This window comes from Rhipicephalus microplus, chromosome 2, assembly GCF_043290135.1.
Source record: "Rhipicephalus microplus isolate Deutch F79 chromosome 2, USDA_Rmic, whole genome shotgun sequence".
Taxonomy (NCBI): Eukaryota; Metazoa; Arthropoda; class Arachnida; order Ixodida; family Ixodidae; genus Rhipicephalus; species Rhipicephalus microplus.
In genome coordinates this window covers 132,714,518-132,732,021 of record NC_134701.1, presented here as the reverse complement: position 1 = coordinate 132,732,021, position 17,504 = coordinate 132,714,518, and the positions used below count along the sequence as shown (strand labels likewise).

General features: G+C 47.5%; 21 non-coding genes across 21 annotated transcripts; all 21 read left to right on the top strand.

The window, feature by feature from the left end:
• Positions 1-337: 337 nt before the first annotated feature.
• Positions 338-456, top strand: TRNAL-UAA (transfer RNA leucine (anticodon UAA)). The gene is made up of 2 exons: positions 338-375; positions 411-456. It is a non-coding gene; the product is annotated as a tRNA-Leu (tRNA).
• A 64-nt stretch (positions 457-520) lies between these two features.
• On the top strand, positions 521-639 carry TRNAL-CAA (transfer RNA leucine (anticodon CAA)). Its single transcript has 2 exons — positions 521-558; positions 594-639. It is a non-coding gene; the product is annotated as a tRNA-Leu (tRNA).
• A 1,169-nt stretch (positions 640-1,808) lies between these two features.
• TRNAL-UAA (transfer RNA leucine (anticodon UAA)) lies at positions 1,809-1,927 on the top strand. The gene is made up of 2 exons: positions 1,809-1,846; positions 1,882-1,927. It is a non-coding gene; the product is annotated as a tRNA-Leu (tRNA).
• A 247-nt stretch (positions 1,928-2,174) lies between these two features.
• TRNAL-UAA (transfer RNA leucine (anticodon UAA)) lies at positions 2,175-2,293 on the top strand. Its single transcript has 2 exons — positions 2,175-2,212; positions 2,248-2,293. It is a non-coding gene; the product is annotated as a tRNA-Leu (tRNA).
• A 65-nt stretch (positions 2,294-2,358) lies between these two features.
• On the top strand, positions 2,359-2,477 carry TRNAL-CAA (transfer RNA leucine (anticodon CAA)). Its single transcript has 2 exons — positions 2,359-2,396; positions 2,432-2,477. It is a non-coding gene; the product is annotated as a tRNA-Leu (tRNA).
• Positions 2,478-2,731: 254 nt separating this feature from the next.
• TRNAL-CAA (transfer RNA leucine (anticodon CAA)) lies at positions 2,732-2,850 on the top strand. The gene is made up of 2 exons: positions 2,732-2,769; positions 2,805-2,850. It is a non-coding gene; the product is annotated as a tRNA-Leu (tRNA).
• Positions 2,851-3,282: 432 nt separating this feature from the next.
• TRNAL-UAA (transfer RNA leucine (anticodon UAA)) lies at positions 3,283-3,401 on the top strand. Its single transcript has 2 exons — positions 3,283-3,320; positions 3,356-3,401. It is a non-coding gene; the product is annotated as a tRNA-Leu (tRNA).
• A 2,337-nt stretch (positions 3,402-5,738) lies between these two features.
• On the top strand, positions 5,739-5,857 carry TRNAL-UAA (transfer RNA leucine (anticodon UAA)). The gene is made up of 2 exons: positions 5,739-5,776; positions 5,812-5,857. It is a non-coding gene; the product is annotated as a tRNA-Leu (tRNA).
• A 65-nt stretch (positions 5,858-5,922) lies between these two features.
• TRNAL-CAA (transfer RNA leucine (anticodon CAA)) lies at positions 5,923-6,041 on the top strand. The gene is made up of 2 exons: positions 5,923-5,960; positions 5,996-6,041. It is a non-coding gene; the product is annotated as a tRNA-Leu (tRNA).
• Positions 6,042-6,295: 254 nt separating this feature from the next.
• TRNAL-CAA (transfer RNA leucine (anticodon CAA)) lies at positions 6,296-6,414 on the top strand. Its single transcript has 2 exons — positions 6,296-6,333; positions 6,369-6,414. It is a non-coding gene; the product is annotated as a tRNA-Leu (tRNA).
• A 432-nt stretch (positions 6,415-6,846) lies between these two features.
• On the top strand, positions 6,847-6,965 carry TRNAL-UAA (transfer RNA leucine (anticodon UAA)). The gene is made up of 2 exons: positions 6,847-6,884; positions 6,920-6,965. It is a non-coding gene; the product is annotated as a tRNA-Leu (tRNA).
• A 3,255-nt stretch (positions 6,966-10,220) lies between these two features.
• On the top strand, positions 10,221-10,339 carry TRNAL-UAA (transfer RNA leucine (anticodon UAA)). Its single transcript has 2 exons — positions 10,221-10,258; positions 10,294-10,339. It is a non-coding gene; the product is annotated as a tRNA-Leu (tRNA).
• A 65-nt stretch (positions 10,340-10,404) lies between these two features.
• Positions 10,405-10,523, top strand: TRNAL-CAA (transfer RNA leucine (anticodon CAA)). Its single transcript has 2 exons — positions 10,405-10,442; positions 10,478-10,523. It is a non-coding gene; the product is annotated as a tRNA-Leu (tRNA).
• A 1,531-nt stretch (positions 10,524-12,054) lies between these two features.
• On the top strand, positions 12,055-12,173 carry TRNAL-UAA (transfer RNA leucine (anticodon UAA)). Its single transcript has 2 exons — positions 12,055-12,092; positions 12,128-12,173. It is a non-coding gene; the product is annotated as a tRNA-Leu (tRNA).
• Positions 12,174-12,238: 65 nt separating this feature from the next.
• On the top strand, positions 12,239-12,357 carry TRNAL-CAA (transfer RNA leucine (anticodon CAA)). Its single transcript has 2 exons — positions 12,239-12,276; positions 12,312-12,357. It is a non-coding gene; the product is annotated as a tRNA-Leu (tRNA).
• A 613-nt stretch (positions 12,358-12,970) lies between these two features.
• Positions 12,971-13,089, top strand: TRNAL-UAA (transfer RNA leucine (anticodon UAA)). Its single transcript has 2 exons — positions 12,971-13,008; positions 13,044-13,089. It is a non-coding gene; the product is annotated as a tRNA-Leu (tRNA).
• A 1,536-nt stretch (positions 13,090-14,625) lies between these two features.
• TRNAL-UAA (transfer RNA leucine (anticodon UAA)) lies at positions 14,626-14,744 on the top strand. Its single transcript has 2 exons — positions 14,626-14,663; positions 14,699-14,744. It is a non-coding gene; the product is annotated as a tRNA-Leu (tRNA).
• A 65-nt stretch (positions 14,745-14,809) lies between these two features.
• Positions 14,810-14,928, top strand: TRNAL-CAA (transfer RNA leucine (anticodon CAA)). Its single transcript has 2 exons — positions 14,810-14,847; positions 14,883-14,928. It is a non-coding gene; the product is annotated as a tRNA-Leu (tRNA).
• A 613-nt stretch (positions 14,929-15,541) lies between these two features.
• Positions 15,542-15,660, top strand: TRNAL-UAA (transfer RNA leucine (anticodon UAA)). The gene is made up of 2 exons: positions 15,542-15,579; positions 15,615-15,660. It is a non-coding gene; the product is annotated as a tRNA-Leu (tRNA).
• A 64-nt stretch (positions 15,661-15,724) lies between these two features.
• Positions 15,725-15,843, top strand: TRNAL-CAA (transfer RNA leucine (anticodon CAA)). Its single transcript has 2 exons — positions 15,725-15,762; positions 15,798-15,843. It is a non-coding gene; the product is annotated as a tRNA-Leu (tRNA).
• A 1,528-nt stretch (positions 15,844-17,371) lies between these two features.
• On the top strand, positions 17,372-17,490 carry TRNAL-UAA (transfer RNA leucine (anticodon UAA)). The gene is made up of 2 exons: positions 17,372-17,409; positions 17,445-17,490. It is a non-coding gene; the product is annotated as a tRNA-Leu (tRNA).
• Positions 17,491-17,504: the final 14 nt, after the last annotated feature.

The following is a 17,504-nucleotide window of genomic DNA, read 5'->3' as shown; positions in this document are numbered from 1 at the left end:
TCAAGGGAAACCTTGCCCAGTCATACGAGTTGAACGAGGCTTCTGGTCCACGTATGTGGGCGTTGGTTCGACTCCCACTTCTGACAACCGTTTCTTTTACTTTACTACCAGAACAAAGTCAGTGACTCCTTTTGCTGGGGCTACAACATCGTGTCAGGTAGGCCGAGTGGTCTAAGGCAAAAGACTCAAGAGAAACCTTGACCAGTGATATGAGTTGAATGAGGCTTCGTGTCCACGTATGTGGGCGTGGGTTTGAATCCCGCTTCTCTTAAAGTTTTTTTTTACTTTACTACCTGCAAAAAATGAGTTTCTTCTTTTGCTGGGGCTGAAATATTGTGACAGAATGGCCGAGTGGTCGAAGGCGCTAGACTTAAGGGAAACCTTCCGCAGTGATACGGGTTGAACGAGGCTTCTGATCCACGTATGTGGGCGTGGGTTCAAATCCCACTTCTGGCAAACTTTTTTTACTTTACTACCAGAACAAAGTCAGAGCCTTCTTTTGCTGAGGATGACACATCGTGTCAGAATGGCCGAGTGGTCAAAGGCGCCAGACTCAAGGGAAACCTTGCCCAGAGATACGGGTTGAACGAGGCTTCTGGTCCATGTATGTGGGCGTGAGTTTGAATCCCACTTCTGACAATATTTTTTTACTTTACTACCAGCACAAAGTCAGTGTCTCCTTTTGGTGGGGCTGATACATCGTGTCAGAAGGGCCGTGTGGTCTAACGCGCCAGATGCAAGGAAAACCTTGCCCAGTGATACGGATTGAACGAGGCTTTCGGTCCACGTATGTGGGCGTTGGTTCGACTCCCACTTCTGACATCCGTTTTTTTTACTTTACTACCAGAACAAAGTCAGTGACTCCTTTTGCTGGGGCTACAACATCGTGTCAGGAGGGCCGAGTGGTCTAAGGCAAAGGACTCAAGAGAAACCTTGCCCAGTGATATGGGTTGAATGAGGCTTCGTGTCCACGTATGTGGACGTGGGTTTGAATCCCACTTCTCACAAAGTTTTTTTTTACTTTACTACCTGCAAAAAGTCAGTTTCTTCTTTTGCTGGGGCTGAAATATTGTGTCAGAATGGCCGACTGGTCGATGGCGCTAGACTTAAGAAAAACCTTGCACAGTGATACGGGTTGAACGAGGCTTCTGATCCACGTAGGTGGGCGTGGATTTGAATCCAACTTCTGACAAACGTTTTTTACTTTACTACAAGAACAAAGCCAGTGTCTCCTTTTGCTGGGGCTAAAACATCCTGTCAGAATGGGCGAATGGTCGAAGGCGCCAGACTTAAGGGAAACCTTGCCCAGTGACTCAGGTTCAACGAGACTTCTGCTCCACGTATGTGGGCGTGGATTTGAATCCTAGTTCTGACAAACTTTTTTTTACTTTACTACCAGAACAAAGTCGGAGCCTTCTTTTGCTGAGGATGACACATCGTCTCAGAATGGCTGAGTGGTCAAAGGCGCCAGACTTAAGGGAAACCTTGCCCAGTGATACCGCTTGAACGAGGCTTCTGGTCTACGTATGTGGGCGTCGGTTGAAATCCCACTTCTGAGAAGCTCTTTTTCTACTTTACTACCAGAACAAAGTCAGAGCCTTCTTTTGCTGAGGATGACACATCGTCTCAGAATGGCTGAGTGGTCAAGGGCGCCAGACTCAAAGGAAACCTTGCCCAGTGATACGGGTTGAACGAGGCTTCTGGTCCACGTATGTGGGCGTGGGTTCGATTCACACTTCTGATAAACTTTTTTTTCCTTTATTACCAGAACAAAGTCAGTGTGTCCTTTTGCTGGGCTGAAATATTGTGTCAGAGTGGCCGAGTGGTCGAAGGCGCCAGACTTAAGGGAAACCTTGCCCAGTGATACGGGTTGAACGAGGCTTCTGGTCCACGTATGTGGGGGTGGGTTCAAATCCCACTTCTGACAATCTTTTTTTTACTTTACTACCAGAACAAAGTCAGAGCCTTCTTTTGCTGAGGATGACACATCGTGTCAGAATGGCCGAGTGGTCAAAGGCGCCAGACTCTAGGGAAACCTTGCCCAGTAATACGGGTTGAACGAGGCATCTGGTCCACGTATGTGGGGTGGGTTCGAATCCCACTTCTGATAAACTTTTTTTTCCTTTATTACCAGAACAAAGTCAGTGTGTCCTTTTGCTGGGCTGAAATATTGTGTCAGAGTGGCCGAGTGGTCGAAGGCGCCAGACCTAAAGGAAACCTTGCCCAGTGATACGTGTTGAACGAAACTTCTGGTGCACATATGTGGGTGTGGGTTCAAATCCCACTTCTGACAAACTTTTTTTTACTTTACTACCAGAACAAAGTCAGAGCCTTCTTTTGCTGAGGATGACACATCGTGTCAGAATGGCCGAGTGGTCAGAGGCGCCAGACTCAAGGGAAACCTTGCCCAGAGATACGGGTTGAACGGGGCTTCTGGTCCACGTATGTGGGCGTGGGTTTGAATCCCACTTCTGACAAACTTTTTTTTATTTTAGTACAAGAACAAAGCCAGTGTCTCCTTTGGTTAGGACTAAAATATCGTGTCAGAATGGCCGAGTGGCCTAAGGAGCCAGACTCAAGGGAAACTTCGCCCAGTGATACGGGTTGAACGAGGCTTCTGGTCCACGTATGTGGGCGTGGGTTCGATTCGCACTTCTGACAAACTCCGTTTTTTTTTACTTTACTACCAGCACGAAGTCAGTGTCTTCTTTTGCTGGGGCTGATATATCGTGTCAGAATGGCCGAGTGGTCTAAGGCGTCAGACTCAAGGGAAACCTTCCCCAGTGATAGGGGTTGAACGAGGCTTCTGGTCCACGTATGTGGGCGTGGGTTCGAATCCCTCTTCTGACAAACTTTTTTTTTACTTCACTAACAGAACAAAGTCAGTGTCTCCTTTTGCTGGGGCTTACATATCGTATCAGAATAGCCGAGTGATCTAAGGCGCCAGACTCAAGGGAAACCTTGCGCAGTGATACGGGTTGATCGAGGCTTCTGGTCCACGTATGTGGGCGTGGGTGTGAATCCCAATTCTGACAAACTTTTTTTATTTTAGTACAAGAAGAAAGCCAGTGTCTCCTTTGGTTAGGACTAAAATATCGTGTCAGAATGGCCGAGTGGTCGAAGGCGCCAGACTTTAGGGAAACCTTGCCCAGTGATACGGGTTGAATGAGGCTTCTGGTCCATGTATGTGGGCGTGGGTTCGAATCCCACTACTGACAAACTCTTTTTTTATTTACTACCAGCACAAAGTCAGTGTCTCTTTTTGCTGGGCTGAAATATTGTGTCAGAATGGCCGAGTGGTCGAAGGCGCCAGACTTAAGGGAAACCTTGCCCAGTGATACGGGTCGAATGAGGCTTCTGGTCCATGTATGTGGGCGTGGGTTCGAATCCCACTTCTGACAAACTCTTTTTTTATTTACTACCAGCACAAAGTCAGTGTCTCTTTTTGCTGGGCTGAAATATTGTGTCAGAATGGCCGAGTGGTCGAAGGCGCTAGACCCAAGGGAAACCGTGTCCAGTCGTAAGAGATGAACGAGGCTTCTGGTCCACGTATGTGTGCGTGGGTGTGAATCCCACTTCTGACAAACTCTTTTTACTTTACTACCAGAACAAAGTCAGTGTCTTCTTTTGCTGCAGCTTATATATTGTGTCAGAACGGCCGAGTTGTCTAAGGCACCAGACTTAAGGGAAACATTGCCCTGTGATACGGGTTAAACGAGGCCTTTGGTCCACGTATTTGGACGTGGGTTCGAATCCAACTTCTGACAATCTTTTTTTTACTTTACTACCAGCATAAGGTCAGTGTTTTTTTGCTGGGGCTGATATAATGTGTCAGCATGGCCGAGAGGTCGAAGGCGCCAGAATTAAGGGAAACCTTGCCCAGTGATACATGTTGAACGAGGCTTTTGGTCTACGTATGTGGGCGTGGGTTGAAATGCCACTTCTGAGAAGCTCTTTTTTTTACTTTACTACCAGCACAAAGTCAGTGTCTCCTTTTGCTGGGCCTGAAATATCGTGTCAGAATGGCCGAGTGGTCTAAGGCTCCAGACTCAAGGGAAACCGTGCCCAGTCATACGAGATGAACGAGGCTTCTGGTCCACGTATGTGTGCGTGGGTGCGAATCCCACTTCTGACACACTTTTTTTACTTTACTACCGGAACAAAGTCAGTGTCTTCTTTTGTGGCAGCTTATATATCGTGTCAGAACGGCCGAGTTGTCTAAGGCACCAGACTTAAGGGAAACATTGCCCGGTGATACGGCTTAAACGAGGCCTTTGGTCCACGTATGTGGACGTGGGTTCGAATCCAACTTCTGACAATCTTTTTTTATACTTTACTACCAGCATAAAGTCAGTGTCTTTTGCTGGGGCTGATATATTGTGTCAGCCTGGCCGAGTGGTCGAAGGCGCCAGACTTAAGGGAAACCTTGCCCAGTGGTACGGGTTGAACGAGGCTTCTGGTCTACGTTTGTGGGCGTGGGTTGAAATCCCACTTCTGAGAAGCTCTTTTAGGGGCGAAGCTCCTTAGGGCGTGGGCTGTGCGTCCCCTGTATGTAGCCACCTCTAGTTTAGTTCTTGCAGTGTTCACTAGATGGCGGTACCGTCTCCTGTATGTAGCCACCTCTCGTTTAGTTCTTGTAGTGTTTACTAGATGGTGGTACTTTTAGCTGATGATGAAAAGATGCAAGATGTTATAAACTAGAAAGCGGTACTTGTAGTTGATGAAAGACGCGAGATCTTATAAAATAGGAATGATGTCACATATGGCGCGTGTCATTGGTTGAAGGCAATCGTTCGATTTAGTGCGGCGACGTACGCTAGGGGGAGCGATGTAATAAAATCGAGTGGTCAAAATGTACAGAGGATTCATTGTTTACCAGGTTTACCTCCGGAGCTTCGCCCACTCATCATCATTCACTTCGTGGATATGGCGGCACTTTTTTTATTTCACTACCAGAACAAAGTCAGTGACTCCTTTTGCTGGGGCTACAACATCGTGTCAGGAGGGCCGAGTGGTGTAAGGCAAAAGACTCAAGAGAAACCTTGCCCAGTGATATGGGTTGAATGAGGCTTCGTGTCCACGTATGCGGGCGTGGGTTTGAATCCCACTTCTCACAAAGTTTTTAGTTTACCTTACTACCTGCAAAATGTCAGTTTCTTCTTATGCTGGGGCTGAAATATTGTGTCAGAATGGCCGAGCGGTCGAAGGCGCTAGACTTTAGGGAAACCTTGCGCAGTGATACGGGTTGAACGAGGCTTCTGATCCACGTATGTGGGCGTGGATTTGAATCCTACTTCTGACAAACTTTTTTTACTTTACTACAAGAACAAAGCCAGTGTCTCCTTTTGCTGGGGCTAAAACATCCTGTCAGAATGCCCCATTGGTCGAGGGCGCCAGACTTAATGGAAACCTTGCCCAGTGACTCAGGTTGAACGAGGCTTCTGCTCCACGTATGTGGGCGTGGGTTCAAATCCAACTTCTGACAAGCTTTTTTTTTTACTTTACTACCAGAACAAAGTCAGAGCCTTCTTTTGCTGAGGATGACACATTGTCTCAGAATGGCTGAGTGGTCAAAGGCGCCAGACTCAAGGGAAACCTTGCCCAGTGATACGGGTTGAACGAGGCTTCTGGTCCACGTATGTGGGCGTGGGTTCGATTCAAACTTCTGACAAACTCTGTTTTTTTACTTTACTACCAGAACAAAGTCAGTGTGTCCTTTTGCTGGGCTGAAATATTGTGTCAGAGTGGCCGAGTGGTCGAAGGCGCCAGACCTAAAGGAAACCTTGCCCAGTGATACGTGTTGAACGAAACTTCTGGTGCACATATGTGGGCGTGGGTTCAAATCCCACTTCTGACAAACTTTTTTTTACTTTACTACCAGAACAAAGTCAGAGCCTTCTTTTGCTGAGGATGACACATCGTGTCAGAATGGCCGAGTGGTCAGAGGCGCCAGACTCAAGGGAAACCTTGCCCAGAGATACGGGTTGAACGGGGCTTCTGGTCCACGTATGTGGGCGTGGGTTTGAATCCCACTTCTGACAAACTTTTTTTTATTTTAGTACAAGAACAAAGCCAGTGTCTCCTTTGGTTAGGACTAAAATATCGTGTCAGAATGGCCGAGTGGCCTAAGGAGCCAGACTCAAGGGAAACTTCGCCCAGTGATACGGGTTGAACGAGGCTTCTGGTCCACGTATGTGGGCGTGGGTTCGATTCGCACTTCTGACAAACTCCGTTTTTTTTTACTTTACTACCAGCACGAAGTCAGTGTCTTCTTTTGCTGGGGCTGATATATCGTGTCAGAATGGCCGAGTGGTCTAAGGCGTCAGACTCAAGGGAAACCTTCCCCAGTGATAGGGGTTGAACGAGGCTTCTGGTCCACGTATGTGGGCGTGGGTTCGAATCCCTCTTCTGACAAACTTTTTTTTTACTTCACTAACAGAACAAAGTCAGTGTCTCCTTTTGCTGGGGCTTACATATCGTATCAGAATAGCCGAGTGATCTAAGGCGCCAGACTCAAGGGAAACCTTGCGCAGTGATACGGGTTGATCGAGGCTTCTGGTCCACGTATGTGGGCGTGGGTGTGAATCCCAATTCTGACAAACTTTTTTTATTTTAGTACAAGAAGAAAGCCAGTGTCTCCTTTGGTTAGGACTAAAATATCGTGTCAGAATGGCCGAGTGGTCGAAGGCGCCAGACTTTAGGGAAACCTTGCCCAGTGATACGGGTTGAATGAGGCTTCTGGTCCATGTATGTGGGCGTGGGTTCGAATCCCACTACTGACAAACTCTTTTTTTATTTACTACCAGCACAAAGTCAGTGTCTCTTTTTGCTGGGCTGAAATATTGTGTCAGAATGGCCGAGTGGTCGAAGGCGCCAGACTTAAGGGAAACCTTGCCCAGTGATACGGGTCGAATGAGGCTTCTGGTCCATGTATGTGGGCGTGGGTTCGAATCCCACTTCTGACAAACTCTTTTTTTATTTACTACCAGCACAAAGTCAGTGTCTCTTTTTGCTGGGCTGAAATATTGTGTCAGAATGGCCGAGTGGTCGAAGGCGCTAGACCCAAGGGAAACCGTGTCCAGTCGTAAGAGATGAACGAGGCTTCTGGTCCACGTATGTGTGCGTGGGTGTGAATCCCACTTCTGACAAACTCTTTTTACTTTACTACCAGAACAAAGTCAGTGTCTTCTTTTGCTGCAGCTTATATATTGTGTCAGAACGGCCGAGTTGTCTAAGGCACCAGACTTAAGGGAAACATTGCCCTGTGATACGGGTTAAACGAGGCCTTTGGTCCACGTATTTGGACGTGGGTTCGAATCCAACTTCTGACAATCTTTTTTTTACTTTACTACCAGCATAAGGTCAGTGTTTTTTTGCTGGGGCTGATATAATGTGTCAGCATGGCCGAGAGGTCGAAGGCGCCAGAATTAAGGGAAACCTTGCCCAGTGATACATGTTGAACGAGGCTTTTGGTCTACGTATGTGGGCGTGGGTTGAAATGCCACTTCTGAGAAGCTCTTTTTTTTACTTTACTACCAGCACAAAGTCAGTGTCTCCTTTTGCTGGGCCTGAAATATCGTGTCAGAATGGCCGAGTGGTCTAAGGCTCCAGACTCAAGGGAAACCGTGCCCAGTCATACGAGATGAACGAGGCTTCTGGTCCACGTATGTGTGCGTGGGTGCGAATCCCACTTCTGACACACTTTTTTTACTTTACTACCGGAACAAAGTCAGTGTCTTCTTTTGTGGCAGCTTATATATCGTGTCAGAACGGCCGAGTTGTCTAAGGCACCAGACTTAAGGGAAACATTGCCCGGTGATACGGCTTAAACGAGGCCTTTGGTCCACGTATGTGGACGTGGGTTCGAATCCAACTTCTGACAATCTTTTTTTATACTTTACTACCAGCATAAAGTCAGTGTCTTTTGCTGGGGCTGATATATTGTGTCAGCCTGGCCGAGTGGTCGAAGGCGCCAGACTTAAGGGAAACCTTGCCCAGTGGTACGGGTTGAACGAGGCTTCTGGTCTACGTTTGTGGGCGTGGGTTGAAATCCCACTTCTGAGAAGCTCTTTTAGGGGCGAAGCTCCTTAGGGCGTGGGCTGTGCGTCCCCTGTATGTAGCCACCTCTAGTTTAGTTCTTGCAGTGTTCACTAGATGGCGGTACCGTCTCCTGTATGTAGCCACCTCTCGTTTAGTTCTTGTAGTGTTTACTAGATGGTGGTACTTTTAGCTGATGATGAAAAGATGCAAGATGTTATAAACTAGAAAGCGGTACTTGTAGTTGATGAAAGACGCGAGATCTTATAAAATAGGAATGATGTCACATATGGCGCGTGTCATTGGTTGAAGGCAATCGTTCGATTTAGTGCGGCGACGTACGCTAGGGGGAGCGATGTAATAAAATCGAGTGGTCAAAATGTACAGAGGATTCATTGTTTACCAGGTTTACCTCCGGAGCTTCGCCCACTCATCATCATTCACTTCGTGGATATGGCGGCACTTTTTTTATTTCACTACCAGAACAAAGTCAGTGACTCCTTTTGCTGGGGCTACAACATCGTGTCAGGAGGGCCGAGTGGTGTAAGGCAAAAGACTCAAGAGAAACCTTGCCCAGTGATATGGGTTGAATGAGGCTTCGTGTCCACGTATGCGGGCGTGGGTTTGAATCCCACTTCTCACAAAGTTTTTAGTTTACCTTACTACCTGCAAAATGTCAGTTTCTTCTTATGCTGGGGCTGAAATATTGTGTCAGAATGGCCGAGCGGTCGAAGGCGCTAGACTTTAGGGAAACCTTGCGCAGTGATACGGGTTGAACGAGGCTTCTGATCCACGTATGTGGGCGTGGATTTGAATCCTACTTCTGACAAACTTTTTTTACTTTACTACAAGAACAAAGCCAGTGTCTCCTTTTGCTGGGGCTAAAACATCCTGTCAGAATGCCCCATTGGTCGAGGGCGCCAGACTTAATGGAAACCTTGCCCAGTGACTCAGGTTGAACGAGGCTTCTGCTCCACGTATGTGGGCGTGGGTTCAAATCCAACTTCTGACAAGCTTTTTTTTTTACTTTACTACCAGAACAAAGTCAGAGCCTTCTTTTGCTGAGGATGACACATTGTCTCAGAATGGCTGAGTGGTCAAAGGCGCCAGACTCAAGGGAAACCTTGCCCAGTGATACGGGTTGAACGAGGCTTCTGGTCCACGTATGTGGGCGTGGGTTCGATTCAAACTTCTGACAAACTCTGTTTTTTTACTTTACTACCAGAACAAAGTCAGTGTCTCCTTTTGCTAGGCTGAAATATTGTGTCAGAATGGCCGAGAGGTCTAAGGCGCCAGACTCAAGGGAAACCTTGCCCAGTGATAGGGGTTGAACGAGGTTTCTGATCCACGTATGTGGGCGTGGGTTCGAATCCCTCTTCTTACAAACTTTTTTTTACTTCACTAACAGAACAAAGTCAGTGTCTCCTTTTACTGGGGCTTACATATCGTATCAGAATGGCCGAGTGGTCTAAGGCGCCAGACTGAAGGGAAACCTTCCCCGGTGATGCGAGTTGAACGAGTCTTCTGTTCTACGTATGTGTGCGTGGGTTCGAATCTGACTTCTGTCAATTTTTTTTTTATTTTTTGCCAGCACAGAGTCAGCGTCTTCTTTTGCTGAGGCTGACATATTGTATCAGAATAGCCGAGTGGTCTGAAGCGCCAGACTCAAGGGAAACCTTGCGCAGTGATACGGGTTGAACGAGGCTTCTGATCCACGTATGTGGGCGTTGGTTCGACTCCCACATCTGACAACCGTTTTTTTACTTTACTACCTGAACAAAGTCAGTGACTCCTTTTGCTGGGGTTACAACATCGTGTCAGGAGGGCCGAGTGGTCTAAGGCAAAATACTCAAGAGAAACCTTGCTGAGTGATATGGGTTGAATGAGGCTTCGTGTCCACGTATGTGGGCGTGGGTTTGAATCCCCCTTATGACAAACTTTTTTTTTTACTTAACTACCAGAACAAAGTCAGTGTCTCCTTTTGCTGGGTTGAAATATTGTGTCAGAATGGCCGAGTGGTCTAAGGCACCAGACGTAAGGGAAACCTTGCCCAGTGATACGGGTTGAACGAGGCTTCTGTTCCACGTATGTGGGGTGGGTTCGAATCCCATTTCTGATAAACTTTTTTTTCCTTTATTACCAGAACAAAGTCAGTGTGTCCTTTTGCTGGGCTGAAATATTGTGTCAGAATGGCCGAGTGGTCGAAGGCGCCAGCCCTAAAGGAAACCTTGCCCAGTGATACGTTTTGAACGAGGCTTCTGGTGCACGTATGTGGGCGTGGGTTCAAATCCCACTTCTGACAAACTTTTTTTTACTTTACTACCAGAACAAACTCAGAGCCTTCTTTTGCTGAGGATGACACATCGTGTCAGAATGGCCGAGTGGTCAAAGGCGCCAGACTCAAGGGAAACCTTGCCCAGAGATACGGGTTGAACGGGGCTTCTGGTCCACGTATGTGGGCGTGGGTTTGAATCCCACTTCTGACAATCTTTTTTTTACTTTACTACCAGCATAAAGTCAGTGTTTTTTGCTTGGGCTGATATATCGTGTCAGCATGGCCGAGTGGCCTAAGGAGCCAGACTGAAGGGAAACCTTGCGCGATGATGCCAGTTGAACGAGGCTTCTGGTCCACGTATGTGTGTGTGGGTTCGAATCTCACTTCTGTCAATTTTTTTGAATTTACTACCAGCACAAAGTCAGTGTCTCCTTTTGCTGGGCTGAAACATTGTGTCAGAATTGCCGAGTGGTCGAAGGTGCTGAACTCAAGGGAAACCTTGCCCAGTCATACGAGTTGAACGAGGCTTCTGGTCCACGTATGTGGGCGTTGGTTCGACTCCCACTTCTGACAACCGTTTCTTTTACTTTACTACCAGAACAAAGTCAGTGACTCCTTTTGCTGGGGCTACAACATCGTGTCAGGTAGGCCGAGTGGTCTAAGGCAAAAGACTCAAGAGAAACCTTGCCCAGTGATATGAGTTGAATGAGGCTTCGTGTCCACGTATGTGGGCGTGGGTTTGAATCCCGCTTCTCTTAAAGTTTTTTTTTTACTTTACTACCTGCAAAAAATGAGTTTCTTCTTTTGCTGGGGCTGAAATATTGTGACAGAATGGCCGAGTGGTCGAAGGCGCTAGACTTAAGGGAAACCTTCCGCAGTGATACGGGTTGAACGAGGCTTCTGATCCACGTATGTGGGCGTGGGTTCGAATCCCTCTTCTTACAAACTTTTTTTTACTTCACTAACAGAACAAAGTCAGTGTCTCCTTTTACTGGGGCTTACATATCGTATCAGAATGGCCGAGTGGTCTAAGGCGCCAGACTGAAGGGAAACCTTCCCCGGTGATGCGAGTTGAACGAGTCTTCTGTTCCACGTATGTGTGCGTGGGTTCGAATCTGACTTCTGTCAATTTTTTTTTTATTTTTTGCCAGCACAGAGTCAGCGTCTTCTTTTGCTGAGGCTGACATATTGTATCAGAATAGCCGAGTGGTCTGAAGCGCCAGACTCAAGGGAAACCTTGCGCAGTGATACGGGTTGAACGAGGCTTCTGATCCACGTATGTGGGCGTTGGTTCGACTCCCACTTCTGACAACCGTTTTTTTTACTTTACTACCTGAACAAAGTCAGTGACTCCTTTTGCTGGGGCTACAACATCGTGTCAGGAGGGCCGAGTGGTCTAAGGCAAAATACTCAAGAGAAACCTTGCTCAGTGATATGGGTTGAATGAGGCTTCGTGTCCACGTATGTGGGCGTGGGTTTGAATCCCCCTTCAGACAAACTTTTTTTTACTTAACTACCAGAACAAAGTCAGTGTCTCCTTTTGCTGGGTTGAAATATTGTGTCAGAATGGCCGAGTGGTCTAAGGCACCAGACGTAAGAGAAACCTTGCCCAGTGATACGGGTTGAACGAGGCTTCTGTTCCACGTATGTGGGGTGGGTTCGAATCCCATTTCTGATAAACTTTTTTTTCCTTTATTACCAGAACAAAGTCAGTGTGCCCTTTTGCTGGGCTGAAATATTGTGTCAGAATGGCCGAGTGGTCGAAGGCGCCAGCCCTAAAGGAAACCTTGCCCAGTGATACGTTTTGAACGAGGCTTCTGGTGCACGTATGTGGGCGTGGGTTCAAATCCCACTTCTGACAAACTTTTTTTTACTTTACTACCAGAACAAAGTCAGAGCCTTCTTTTGCTGAGGATGACACATCGTGTCAGAATGGCCGAGTGGTCAAAGGCGCCAGACTCAAGGGAAACCTTGCCCAGAGATACGGGTTGAACGGGGCTTCTGGTCCACGTATGTGGGCGTGGGTTTGAATCCCACATCTGACAATCTTTTTTTTACTTTACTACCAGCATAAAGTCAGTGTTTTTTGCTTGGGCTGATATATCGTGTCAGCATGGCCGAGTGGCATAAGGAGCCAGACTGAAGGGAAACCTTGCGCGATGATGCCAGTTGAACGAGGCTTCTGGTCCACGTATGTGTGTGTGGGTTCGAATCTCACTTCTGTCAATTTTTTTGAATTTACTACCAGCACAAAGTCAGTGTCTCCTTTTGCTGGGCTGAAACATTGTGTCAGAATTGCCGAGTGGTCGAAGGTGCTGAACTCAAGGGAAACCTTGCCCAGTCATACGAGTTGAACGAGGCTTCTGGTCCACGTATGTGGGCGTTGGTTCGACTCCCACTTCTGACAACCGTTCCTTTTACTTTACTACCAGAACAAAGTCAGTGACTCCTTTTGCTGGGGCTACAACATCGTGTCAGGTAGGCCGAGTGGTCTAAGGCAAAAGACTCAAGAGAAACCTTGCCCAGTGATATGAGTTGAATGAGGCTTCGTGTCCACGTATGAGGGCGTGGGTTTGAATCCCGCTTCTCTTAAAGTTTTTTTTTACTTTACTACCTGCAAAAAATGAGTTTCTTCTTTTGCTGGGGCTGAAATATTGTGACAGAATGGCCGAGTGGTCAAAGGCGCTAGACTTAAGGGAAACCTTCCGCAGTGATACGGGTTGAACGAGGCTTCTGATCCACGTATGTGGGCGTGGGTTCAAATCCCACTTCTGGCAAACTTTTTTTACTTTACTACCAGAACAAAGTCAGAGCCTTCTTTTGCTGAGGATGACACATCGTGTCAGAATGGCGGAGTGGTCAAAGGCGCCAGACTCAAGGGAAACCTTGCCCAGAGATACGGGTTGAACGAGGCTTCTGGTCCATGTATGTGGGCGTGAGTTTGAATCCCACTTCTGACAATATTTTTTTACTTTACTACCAGCACAAAGTCAGTGTCTCCTTTTGGTGGGGCTGATACATCGTGTCAGAAGGGCCGTGTGGTCTAACGCGCCAGATGCAAGGAAAACCTTGCCCAGTGATACGGATTGAACGAGGCTTTCGGTCCACGTATGTGGGCGTTGGTTCGACTCCCACTTCTGACATCCGTTTTTTTACTTTACTACCAGAACAAAGTCAGTGACTCCTTTTGCTGGGGCTACAACATCGTGTCAGGAGGGCCGAGTGGTCTAAGGCAAAATACTCAAGAGAAACCTTGCTCAGTGATACGGGTTGAACGAGGCTTCTGATCCACGTATGTGGGCGTGGGTTCAAATCCCACTTCTGGCAAACTTTTTTTACTTTACTACCAGAACAAAGTCAGAGCCTTCTTTTGCTGAGGATGACACATCGTCTCAGAATGGCTGAGTGGTCAAAGGCGCCAGACTTAAGGGAAACCTTGCCCAGTGATACCGCTAGAACGAGGCTTCTGGTCTACGTACGTGGGCGTCGGTTGAAATCCCACTTCTGAGAAGCTCTTTTTTTACTTTACTACCAGAACAAAGTCAGAGCCTTCTTTCGCTGAGAATGACACATCGTCTCAGAATGGCTGAGTGGTCAAAGGCGCCAGACTCAAGGGAAACCTTGCCCAGTGATACGGGTTGAACGAGGCTTCTGGTCCACGTATGTGGGCGTGGGTTCGATTCACACTTCTGACAAACTCTGTTTTTTTACTTTACTACCAGAACAAAGTCACTGTCTCCTTTTGCTGGGGCTGATACATCGTGTCAGAAGGGCCGTGTGGTCTAAGGCGCCAGACGCAAGGGAAACCTTGCCCAGTGATACGGGTTGAACGAGGCTTCTGGTCCACGTATGTGGGCGTTGGTTCGACTCCCACTTCTGACAACCGTTTTTTTACTTTACTACCTGAACAAAGTCAGTGACTCCTTTTGCTGGGGCTACAACATCGTGTCAGGAGGGCCGAGTGGTCTAAGGCAAAATACTCAAGAGAAACCTTGCTCAGTGATATGGGTTGAATGAGGCTTCGTGTCCACGTATGTGGGCGTGGGTTTGAATCCCCCTTCAGACAAACTTTTTTTTTACTTAACTACCAGAACAAAGTCAGTGTCTCCTTTTGCTGGGTTGAAATATTGTGTCAGAATGGCCGAGTGGTCTAAGGCACCAGACGTAAGGGAAACCTTGCCCAGTGATACGGGTTGAACGAGGCTTCTGTTCCACGTATGTGGGGTGGGTTCGAATCCCATTTCTGATAAACTTTTTTTTCCTTTATTACCAGAACAAAGTCAGTGTGTCCTTTTGCTGGGCTGAAATATTGTGTCAGAATGGCCGAGTGGTCGAAGGCGCCAGCCCTAAAGGAAACCTTGCCCAGTGATACGTTTTGAACGAGGCTTCTGGTGCACGTATGTGGGCGTGGGTTCAAATCCCACTTCTGACAAACTTTTTTTTACTTTACTACCAGAACAAAGTCAGAGCCTTCTTTTGCTGAGGATGACACATCGTGTCAGAATGGCCGAGTGGTCAAAGGCGCCAGACTCAAGGGAAACCTTGCCCAGAGATACGGGTTGAACGGGGCTTCTGGTCCACGTATGTGGGCGTGGGTTTGAATCCCACTTCTGACAATCTTTTTTTACTTTACTACCAGCATAAAGTCAGTGTTTTTTGCTTGGGCTGATATATCGTGTCAGCACGGCCGAGTGGCCTAAAGAGCCAGACTGAAGGGAAACCTTGCGCGATGATGCCAGTTGAACGAGGCTTCTGGTCCACGTATGTGTGTGTGGGTTCGAATCTCACTTCTGTCAATTTTTTTGAATTTACTACCAGCACAAAGTCAGTGTCTCCTTTTGCTGGACTGAAACATTGTGTCAGAATTGCCGAGTGGTCGAAGGTGCTGAACTCAAGGGAAACCTTGCCCAGTCATACGAGTTGAACGAGGCTTCTGGTCCACGTATGTGGGCGTTGGTTCGACTCCCATTTCTGACAACCGTTTCTTTTACTTTACTACCAGAACAAAGTCAGTGACTCCTTTTGCTGGGGCTACAACATCGTGTCAGGTAGGCCGAGTGGTCTAAGGCAAAAGACTCAAGAGAAACCTTGCCCAGTGATATGAGTTGAATGAGGCTTCGTGTCCACGTATGTGGGCGTGGGTTTGAATCCCGCTTCTCTTAAAGTTTTTTTTTTACTTTACTACCTGCAAAAAATGAGTTTCTTCTTTTGCTGGGGCTGAAATATTGTGACAGAATGGCCGAGTGGTCGAAGGCGCTAGACTTAAGGGAAACCTTCCGCAGTGATACGGGTTGAACGAGGCTTCTGATCCACGTATGTGGGCGTGGGTTCAAATCCCACTTCTGGCAAACTTTTTTTACTTTACTACCAGAACAAAGTCAGAGCCTTCTTTTGCTGAGGATGACACATCGTGTCAGAATGGCCGAGTGGTCAAAGGCGCCAGACTCAAGGGAAACCTTGCCCAGAGATACGGGTTGAACGGGGCTTCTGGTCCACGTATGTGGGCGTGGGTTTGAATCCCACTTCTGACAATCTTTTTTTACTTTACTACCAGCATAAAGTCAGTGTTTTTTGCTTGGGCTGATATATCGTGTCAGCATGGCCGAGTGGCCTAAGGAGCCAGACTGAAGGGAAACCTTGCGCGATGATGCCAGTTGAACGAGGCTTCTGGTCCACGTATGTGTGTGTGGGTTCGAATCTCACTTCTGTCAATTTTTTTGAATTTACTACCAGCACAAAGTCAGTGTCTCCTTTTGCTGGGCTGAAACATTGTGTCAGAATTGCCGAGTGGTCGAAGGTGCTGAACTCAAGGGAAACCTTGCCCAGTCATACGAGTTGAACGAGGCTTCTGGTCCATGTATGTGGGCGTGAGTTTGAATCCCACTTCTGACAATATTTTTTTACTTTACTACCAGCACAAAGTCAGTGTCTCCTTTTGGTGGGGCTGATACATCGTGTCAGAAGGGCCGTGTGGTCTAACGCGCCAGATGCAAGGAAAACCTTGCCCAGTGATACGGATTGAACGAGGCTTTCGGTCCACGTATGTGGGCGTTGGTTCGACTCCCACTTCTGACATCCGTTTTTTTACTTTACTACCAGAACAAAGTCAGTGACTCCTTTTGCTGGGGCTACAACATCGTGTCAGGAGGGCCGAGTGGTCTAAGGCAAAGGACTCAAGAGAAACCTTGCCCAGTGATATGGGTTGAATGAGGCTTCGTGTCCACGTATGTGGGCGTGGGTTTGAATCCCACTTCTCACAAAGTTTTTTTTTACTTTACTACCTGCAAAAAGTCAGTTTCTTCTTTTGCTGGGGCTGAAATATTGTGTCAGAATGGCCGACTGGTCGAAGGCGCTAGACTTAAGAAAAACCTTGCACAGTGATACGGGTTGAACGAGGCTTCTGATCCACGTAGGTGGGCGTGGATTTGAATCCAACTTCTGACAAACGTTTTTTACTTTACTACAAGAACAAAGCCAGTGTCTCCTTTTGCTGGGGCTAAAACATCCTGTCAGAATGGGCGAATGGTCGAAGGCGCCAGACTTAAGGGAAACCTTCCCCAGTGACTCAGGTTCAACGAGACTTCTGCTCCACGTATGTGGGCGTGGATTTGAATCCTAGTTCTGACAAACTTTTTTTACTTTACTACCAGAACAAAGTCGGAGCCTTCTTTTGCTGAGGATGACACATCGTCTCAGAATGGCTGAGTGGTCAAAGGCGCCAGACTTAAGGGAAACCTTGCCCAGTGATACCGCTTGAACGAGGCTTCTGGTCTACGTATGTGGGCGTCGGTTGAAATCCCACTTCTGAGAAGCTCTTTTTCTACTTTACTACCAGAACAAAGTCAGAGCCTTCTTTTGCTGAGGATGACACATCGTCTCAGAATGGCTGAGTGGTCAAGGGCGCCAGACTCAAAGGAAACCTTGCCCAGTGATACGGGTTGAACGAGGCTTCTGGTCCACGTATGTGGGCGTGGGTTCGATTCACACTTCTGATAAACTTTTTTTTCCTTTATTACCAGAACAAAGTCAGTGTGTCCTTTTGCTGGGCTGAAATATTGTGTCAGAGTGGCCGAGTGGTCGAAGGCGCCAGACTTAAGGGAAACCTTGCCCAGTGATACGGGTTGAACGAGGCTTCTGGTCCACGTATGTGGGGGTGGGTTCAAATCCCACTTCTGACAATCTTTTTTTTACT